This window comes from Macrosteles quadrilineatus, unplaced genomic scaffold (genome assembly GCF_028750875.1).
Source record: "Macrosteles quadrilineatus isolate MER2022 unplaced genomic scaffold, UCM_ALF_1.0 Scaffold_2__2_contigs__length_208266976, whole genome shotgun sequence".
NCBI classification, from domain to species: domain Eukaryota; kingdom Metazoa; phylum Arthropoda; class Insecta; order Hemiptera; family Cicadellidae; genus Macrosteles; species Macrosteles quadrilineatus.
This window is the reverse complement of record NW_026542595.1, coordinates 203166760-203176643: the sequence shown is the minus strand read 5'-3', so window position 1 is coordinate 203176643 and position 9884 is coordinate 203166760.

Here is a 9884-nt window from a genome sequence, read left to right as displayed (position 1 = left end):
ATATCTGGTAGAGTACCTGGCTCAGTCCGTGCACGCTTCGATGGCTTCACCGATCAAATCTAGGATTAAATTGTTATTGCTATGTCAGTACGGTGCTTGTGACCACTTCAGAAATACACTGCAACAAGAAGGTTTATAGAAATATTGCTTGAGTGTAGTATTTTGTTTTATATGTGGCATGTATAAGACATAGCGAGATTTAACAAATTGTATGTTTGTAAAATATGTTTAGAAATTTACTTAGTTTTCTTTTTTTATTTGTAGATAGTTATTGAAATAAAAAAGTTATGCCATTTGAAAATACGCAGCAACTTTTAAATATCCACTAGTTTATTCGTTTAAAATTTTATATGAAATTCTAAAAAAAAAAAAAAAAAAAACCAGTAACCAGTAGTTATTTCAAGAAAATACGTACCTGTTAAATATTCTAGTCAGAATACTATGAGCTATGTAAAGAGGCGACTTTCATAAAAAATCAAAAAACTTTGGACATGGTATTTTGGTATTTTGTTGCTTACATAAAATGTTCGAATAATGTATTTTTACACTTGAAGATCTTTTGTAATAATTATTTTCTTTAATTGGCCAAATTATATATGTTGTAGATAAAAACAATATTTTGTCTCCGTTTAATACTATGGAGAGCCTTCTTCATCAAGAAATACCACAACGACTGAAAGAAAACGTTTCTGTGCCAGAATGTAGTTTATTCTAAGGTACTACTATCGACTCATACAAAAATTCCTCCTAAAGTTGTTCACAAACAACGTACACTGTAACGTACACTGTACACAATATACAACTACGAATATTAAAAAATTATTCATCAGAAAAAATACTTCTTTAATTAAAACACGCTTTATCAGAATTTATTAAATGTAATCCAATAAATCTACTCTCCTGAGTTCAAGAACCCCTTTGACTTACAAGTGTACTGAAATAGCAGCTTTTTTTGCCGAATGCCTTAACTTGACAAAGTGAATTTATGTTTTCGAGTGAATGTGAATTCACCTGTCCCGAAGACGCATTCTCAAACCAGGCCCAGTCGTAAAGATCAGTACAGACGCTGCCATAGGTTTGCAATGCAAATGTCCGAATCCTGAAGAAGGTGAATTAATGTGGACCCTCGAATCGGCGACTGTCGATGGATTGATTGTGATAAAAACTGACAGGGCCACCGGTGTGCAAAAACATAGGACTTCTGGAAGTCGGTTCTGCGAACGCCATGGTTTAATACTTTCATACTTTTTTATGAAATGGCGACCATACATAGTAGGTATTTTAAGCCAAGTATGAATGGAGATGAGTGTAGGATGAGTAGCGCGATCTTTTAGTCTTGTTAGTGACTAAGGCTGACATTCCTTAGACACAGCTGTTAATTAATAGCCCATACAGCTAATGGCAACTAAGGCACCTACAGTTTATAGTGGAATTTGCCTTGGTATAAACGAATTGGTCTAATTATCAGGATAGCACTGCGGGTAGTCGTAGTACTAACTAGTGCTAACTAATGCTAGTGGTTAATCCAAAGCAGGGATATGCATCCACAGTGCATGCCTATAAAAATACACAATTCGTGACCTCCTAGTAGCTGGATTACAGGACGACGCCACCCGCCCCAGTCTACTTTTTGTTTCATGTAAGTTATTTTTAATGTCCAATATCGGTTAAGTAAAGAGTAATACACCATTTAGTTAATTATTAATGAATGTATATAAATTGAGAAACATCTCTATTTCTAATCCTAAACGTAAAATACATCTTTACGTCTTTTTAAATCATTGCACAGCATCAAATTGCTTAAAATATTTTGCCAAAATATGTCACTATACTTTTTGTTGAACTATTCGGAAGAACTTCCATTTAGTGTATCATTCAGGCAAAAAAATCAAGTTTATTCTTCGCCAGAAAAGTAATTATTACCATTACTTTCACTCGAGCTGTTGGCCGCTGTACTGAAGTAGAAGTTAAGCAATAAAACCTTATTGACCAGAACTAATTGTTAGTTTTCAGCAGCAGTAAGGTAGTGGGTCGAACCTCGCTAGCATTTGTATATTTTTACTTTTTAAAATCTTTGTCGTTTATTTTTAATGTCACTTTTTAGTAGAAAAGGGTTTAGTGTGATCTTGCGTAAAAAACTGTTAGAAGAGTTTGGCTCAATCTGACTTTGGAAAAGCCAAATTATGTGTAGTAGCGTAGTTTTCGAAGTTTAATCAAATACAGGTGTGCACCGACCACGTTTTAAAATATTAATGTTGTTAAATGTAAATTGTTTATGGTTATTTCACAGAGAAAAATATTATGAAATCACAATCAATCAAATTCTTGCTATGTGACGATGCTGCATTATGGTTATTTTTTTTTAATGGCTTGAATATTTTACAACAAACTGATAAAGTGATGTGTAGGCTAAATAACGTGTTTAAGATTTTAATATCTATTATTCTGTGTTTGATTCGATTTCTAGTTTGATATGAATCATATTTTTTATACTATCAACTGACTGTAGGGCTGCAAGTCCAAAACAATAAAATAAATATTTTGCCTTAGCTTTATGAATGTGACAAATCCCAACAAGAATTTTGAGAAGTATATTTTTTGTACGAATTATCAACCTAAAAGAATGCGAAGTTGCAACCTTCTATGGTTGCAACCTGTCTCGCTAAAATGAGACCAGTATCTAAGAATTAATATAAACCATGTTATCACTTTTTACTTTGTTCAGTAAATGCATTGCCATAATATAAATAACTTCCTGGTATTTTATAATTTGAAAGCTTAGCACAACATAAAAAATTACAGACTGTAGTCAATTTCACTTTAAGAAATTATGACTCTTACTATACCGTAGACATGCTCTGTCTTAATTTCAGTTAGAAGTACCAGAAAAGTATAAAAGGTATATCACCAGCTAGAAATTTGTTTCACTAAACTAACGTTTCTATAAATCATGTACTTCGATAATTTTTCATTTCAGCCATCCGCAATACTCGAAAACCCAACACATAAAGGCAAGTCTTCTCATGATATTGCACATAGAACATAAAAGGCCAAATCCGTTTATTTGAGAAACACATGTTCAAGTTCGCCTTAATTAATCGTGAACTTGTCGTAAAACTGCATTGAGAACGACAGAACAAATTACTTTCTCCGCAGTAAAACGGATCGTTCAACCTCCAGCTGGCAACGCTACGGTAGTTCATATCTTACTTGACGTTTATATACAGCAATCAACCGTCTGAGAGAGTAACTACCAAGAACTATTTATTTTTCATTCACCTTGTTGATATTTTTATTACAACTTTTTAAAACATAAAAAATGGTAAAAACAACCCCTACTTCTATTCAGAATTCTGTGTAGAATGGCTTTTACAGGACGATTATAGTGTTAAATTTATTGAATGTTCTATTTGATTACTTGAAAGTATGAAGGATTCGTACAACAATTGTACTTTTAATTTAATATTCAAGCTATAATTATTATATATATGGCTTTTAAAGGGTTCTCCGATTTTGAAAGTTCACCTAACCTACTCAACTGAGAGAATTGTTTTTTTTGTGTTTTAGATAGGCTGACCTACGCTTTGGATAGGTTGACCTACGTTTTAGCACAGACAAGGGCTTTTATTTCCTTAGTCAATGGTTTTAGGTAGGCTGACCTAGGCTTTGGATAGGCTGGCCAACGTTTTTAGAGAGGCTCACCTACGCTTAGATAGGCTGACCAACGCTTATATAGGATTACCTACACTTTAAGGTAGACTCAAAACAAGCAGGTTATGGGATCGCATATAAATTCACAAATGGTTCAACGATCCTTTCTAAAATACAGACGGCACTTTTGCAGTGTTAAAAGCCATTGGCGATTAACGGGATACGGATTTGAGTCTTGAGACCGTAGTCGCTGCTATAACTGTTGGTCGATGAAACCAATGATAGCGAACTAGGTAGTAATATTTTACCGCAGGTAAAGTAACTGTCGTTCGTAGAAACTAATTTTTAAAAGTGCTCTGCTTATGCGATAACCCATAGTAGTCTATAATCTTTACAGCTTTCAATAACAATAATTATCTCATGCAATGTTCTTTTCTGTCAATATATTGTTAGAAAATTATAAAATCCTTTACATCAAGCTTATGTATCTGTATGTTCTGCGTGCTTAACATTCTTAAATTCAAATAATTATATTTTTGATTGAAAGTCAGACTCCTTAGTTGATTTGTTAATTAAGAATTTTTCTATTTAAATTGTCCCTTTGCTTACATCATTTGAAGAAATTATCTAATGTATGGTTGTACCTATATGCTAAATAAAAGAGTGTATTGGGAATTTCTCTTTACAGCTCTATTTTCCCATAAAAGGTAAATACATTAGTTTATTAAACAAATCTAATGAACTTTAACCATTTGAAATGGGAAAATCCATATAATTAATCGTGCAGCTTAATCTAGTTTCGTTTACATTCAAGCAAGTAAAATAGTCCCCATACTGTTAAACATTATTTTCACAGATCAAACTCATTCCGTCCAATTTCCCCATCCATCAGTCATGTCTCTTGTGATCCTTACTTGACACGTCACCCTAGTACTGTCTGGGTATATTTCACACTGTCTGGGTATATGTCACACAGTCTGGGTATATGTCACAAGCAGCTCGGATTGATTTCTGTCACACGCTGTTCCCAATTACGACTTAGGCAGAACTAATTGGGCTACAAATGTGAACAAATGGGCCCACGCGAGGCACATGTTCCCCGCTATACCTAGTCTGCTACAGATCACGTGGTTTGTCCCAGCTGTGGATTGTTGAAGGGATATGATATAAGTCAGATGAAAACAGTATCCATCAACAAACTATCAAATATACGCACTTCTGTACTTCCCACTTATTATTGTAAGGAGAGTTCTCCAACACAAAGAGTATTCTTGTCACCTGAGATACATAAATACTTTTTAGTTTACCAAATGAGTCGAACTGATCTACCAGGTTGCTTCATTATGACATAACTAAAGCCATCCAGGGATTGGCATTATTTGAATACGGGACTTCAGTACTTTAACAAAACGTTCAGCCATTTTAAATTACAAATATTACATTACATCATAACAAACCAGGGTTTGGGTCTACGCACTTGCTACACAATCTATGAATAGTATTGACTCGATGAAAAAAAGTTTTACATTTATATAAATAGTTACTCGTGTATTTAATTGGTTTAAGTAAGATGCTGGGTTAGGAAGAGCATCAATTAATTAGTACAGAACCCACAGGCAGTTAGGGCCCGCTTGGGTACTTTTATCGAGTACTTGGCTATAACTGCCTGGACCTCCGGGTCAATTTGAAATCATTAACCGCTTTCGTAGCTCAATACGTTTATTGAATTAAACCAGTACAAAATAAATTTAGAATTTATTCTAAAGAAAAAGATCACGTATTTTAAATCTTAAATAAAATGTTATTTTGATAATGATTGTATTTTATTTAAAGACACATTCTGTTCCAAACATTTTTATATTTAAAAACTGTGGATTACAGGTATGGAATACGATCCCAACAATTATAAAAGAATACGACTAAGCTCAAATATTAAAAAGATTAGTATGCTTGACAGCGAAACTCATTAACTTAATAATTTATTGACAATGTTTTATTTTTGAGCATTTAAAGTTACAATTAATGAATAGTTTTTTGTTATATTTCTACAAATTTAAGCCAGTTGATTAGTATACATTATTATAAAACCCTGCTATAAATTTATACTAACTGATTAATATACATGTATTAAAAACAAATCTAGATGGTGTAAATTATCACAAACAATTCAACTGGTCAAAATTATATTGACAAGCCTAAATAACCTATCAACTAAAAATAGTAATAATTTGAGTTTTAAACTAAATACTAAAACATAATCAATTGTAAAATCTATGTTAAAATATTTAGCGTGGTTAAGATGTAGATTAATTTACTTAGTTTCCTCTTTTGGTTGAAAATTAAATGTCACACTCAGTGAATGTTTCATTAATTTAACAAGATGTTGAATTTCGACTCATTTTAGATACGTTTGTGTGAAATATTTTCAATTTTATAGCAGTACATTGTTAACATAGTTTCAAGTATTTTCAATGCAACATAGGCAGCCCAATAGGCCAAAATGTTTTAACAGCCAATTCACAATGATCTCGTCCAATATTTCAACACTGAAAACGAGTCTCGTTGATATTCTAAAGATATTTGGAAAGCAATAAACCGGTTTCAAAGAATACAAATTCGTTTTCTGGGAACAAAAGCGAGTTAACTGCCTATAAATGTGAAGTGCCTCTGGACCAGTGGCATTCTACGCGGGCTACAGCTGTTCGGTTAGAAAACACTACAACTAATTAAGCGATTGTAGTTTCCCAATTTACAAAATATACAACGTCCTCAAAATTAACATGGAAACTATCTCCATTGTGTTTTGTGGGACCAAAAACAAATTTACATCACGTTGATTAACGTTTCGTTAGATACAACATGAATGTCACTCAATGTATCTGAGTAGTAATTGACCACATGGAAATCAGGAGATCGATCATATACTGCAAAAAAAAAACAAGGCTCAAACTAAATGTCCTTGAATTATTTTAATTTTTTATCAAGTTGGTTAAGACACACAAGTTATAACAACCATTCTACGCTCACTCTTCATTCAAATAAATTTTGTCAAAAAGTACGAAAACAATGTAGGCCTACAGTATATTGCTTTTTTAGAAAATCTCTCTCTGAGATAGAGGTTTATAATAAAATATCGGGCATTCCAGTAAGCCGGAATTAAGTTAATTACTAATTTAATATTTAAATGTATTAAAACACTTTACTTTCAGACTATTAGCATTGACTATAAATCCTTAATCCCTATTAGTCTACAATTTTACATTATCTTTACGATATGGTAAATCGTTGACTATACACCTTTAAAGTAATACAAGTATGTTCATAGAATGAAAATGAAAATATTTTTTTGGATTGGACAGAAATTGTAAAACGTGTTATAGAGTTATTATTAAGCATATTTATTCAATTGTTACTACAGTTATCGAGTCTATGTAAGGTACCGGCATTCTTAATCAAACTTTTGTAAATATACATAAATAATGCTGATTGTAAATCAATGATATTATTAATGTACGGTATAGTAATCATACACAATAAGATTGATTAATGCATCATAATTAACCTACAATAGGTATACATCTACCCAGTCCTGTACTAGTTTATTGTGACGACAAAATGCTTTAACAGCTTAGTTATTTCATTCGCGTTGGGCGGAAAATCTAACGATTTATGATCAGTTTGAGGAAGGTGTGAGTCGTAACCCTGTACAACATTAAACGGAAACGAGCGTTTAGACATAAAACTAGTCAATCACTTTCGTAATAGTGTTTTCTCTCGGATGAAAATAAAAACAAAAAATACCCAACTTCATGGGCTACTAAAATAATACAAACCCAATTTTTGCTAGGGAGTGAAAATTTATGAACATAAATTCTGAATTGTAGAGTTCTGTTACACACTTAAGGTTATTTCCATTCAAGAAAGATCTTTTTTATAGAGAAGTGAATTCACAGTTGAAGACGGTATCATAAACACATGGTATTACCATGACTAAAAACTGTATGCGATTAGTATGATTTGAACCAGGGACATCGAAGGTAGAAGTCGTGCTGTTCAACCTATAAACCACCTGGGAACAACGTATGACGAAATAGAAAAGGGTGGTACAGTAGACGTTCGTGGACAAATAATTGTATCGGTAACATTCTTCAAAATTCTCCTGATTAACATATGCAATAGTTATATTTTTTATTTACCCATTGACTAACCTTGTAAATTTTTGTACACATTTGTGATTAAATAGGTTTTGTAAAATGATAAATTATTAGACAAAATTGGGTATAATCTGTCAAAAAGAAGAAAATTATTTTTCACCACGCTATGATGTTTTTAGCTGTTTTATAAAAAATTATAAATTTGTTAATTGGTGGCTGAAAGTTGCGTTTTGCTAGCCATGCCAGCTGTCATCGTCATTTGGGGACCGAGCAGGTTTTTACATCCCTAGGGCCGCAAAATCAGCTTTCTGAAAACATGAATGCATATTAAATACACAATCAGTATTCATAGCATTGCAATATTTATATAGTTTTATTGTCACCACTGCCTAGCAACTATTTATTATAATTTTTTACTGATTCCTCAAATTATTTCTTCACATAACCTTAAAGTTGTAGTTGTGTTTGACTATCAGTGTGCATTATTATTGTGGTGAATAGTTTATAGTGTGGTGAAAAATAGAGTTCGTACCACGGACCGAAGTGGTTTTGCAGCTCTCGATCGTTCGAACTTAAAAACTATCTCGAGCAAAACATCATTTTCGGCCCTAGGTATTAATATACTATTAATATCTAGTGATCACAATGATTAATGAATTAGAAATGTAAAGAAATACTTTTTTGCAAAACTTCTGTAAGATTTAATGGACTTAAATTTGCATTTTAAGTGAGTTGTATTCTTATACCTTTTTGTTATAATTATATGTTGCATAACCAAATGTGTTTCAATGACGGTATTGAACCTCAAATAGGTTAATTACTTCCAACTGCCAGGTAGGTCCAGTTATAGCCAAGTGTTCGATAAAAGAACCCAAGCGGACCCCAACTATGGGTTTCTGTACTAATTAATTGATGCTCTAACCAACACCACATCATACTTAGACAAATTAAATTGACTACTAAAATGTTACATCAATTTTAAATTGTTTTATTACTCGACCATAACAATCTGTTTAGGTTCGATTATGATCGCAAATGCTAGTTGTCACTACTAAAAACTAAATAGGGAAATTGGCTAAAAAAACACTATGATTTCTAATAAATAACGAGCTTACAACGTAAATCATGTTTTTGTTACAGCCAATAGGTTGTTTCATGTCCCATATAACAGTATTAGTATGTATCAGCTGTCCTGAACACCGTGTGAAGATTGTCAACGACTGGAAGTATCTCAAGAAACATCAACGCTCCAGAACTGCTCCTTGGGGAACCCCTTTATGTGTTTTTGAAATCACCTCTCACCTCTACTTGGAATTATTTAGTGGATCTGTATCCATAGAGAACGGTTTTTATGATAAGATTTGTTTGGTAGCCTATATCATGGATAAAAGGACTCCTTTTATCTATGCCTATATTGAATTTAGTTGTACAATGGTATAGAGATCCGGAGCGAGTACTAGTAACATAAACATAAATCAAATCTAATAATATTAGTCTTGTAATTTGTAAAACTGAAACTCTATTTCACAACAGAAAAATACTCATTTACAACTTACAAGCTGTATATTACAAAATGTGTGTATATTTTCATAATTTTAATAGTTAGTCTTTTTGTTTCAAAATCTTTACTTATATTATTTAGGCATACAATATTGGTAAATATTAATTATATTGTTACAAACGTTTAACTAGTTGTTTAGTTTAGTAATTAAAATTAAAGTAATTCAGGTAATTGAAGGTTACTACAGGTATGCTATTTTCTAAAGGATATATTTTGTGTTGTTAATTGAGATTACCTCAAATTTGATTTGGGAGATTAGGAACCAAGAGTTTAAAACAAATCGATAGATTTATGGATACGTGTTGAACGACTATTTAACTATATTTTTATGGTCGTGTAATAGTATTCTTGTATTAAGAACACTAAGGAAATAGAGTTACGACCCACAGGGACGAGGCAACCACCTGTAATTCTAGTGCTACGGACTTCAGAAGTGATAGTACTGTACGTGCACGTGTTGCAGTGTCGAACGATCGTCTGCTCAGATTGTATTGTATATACCACGTGACCAGACTAAA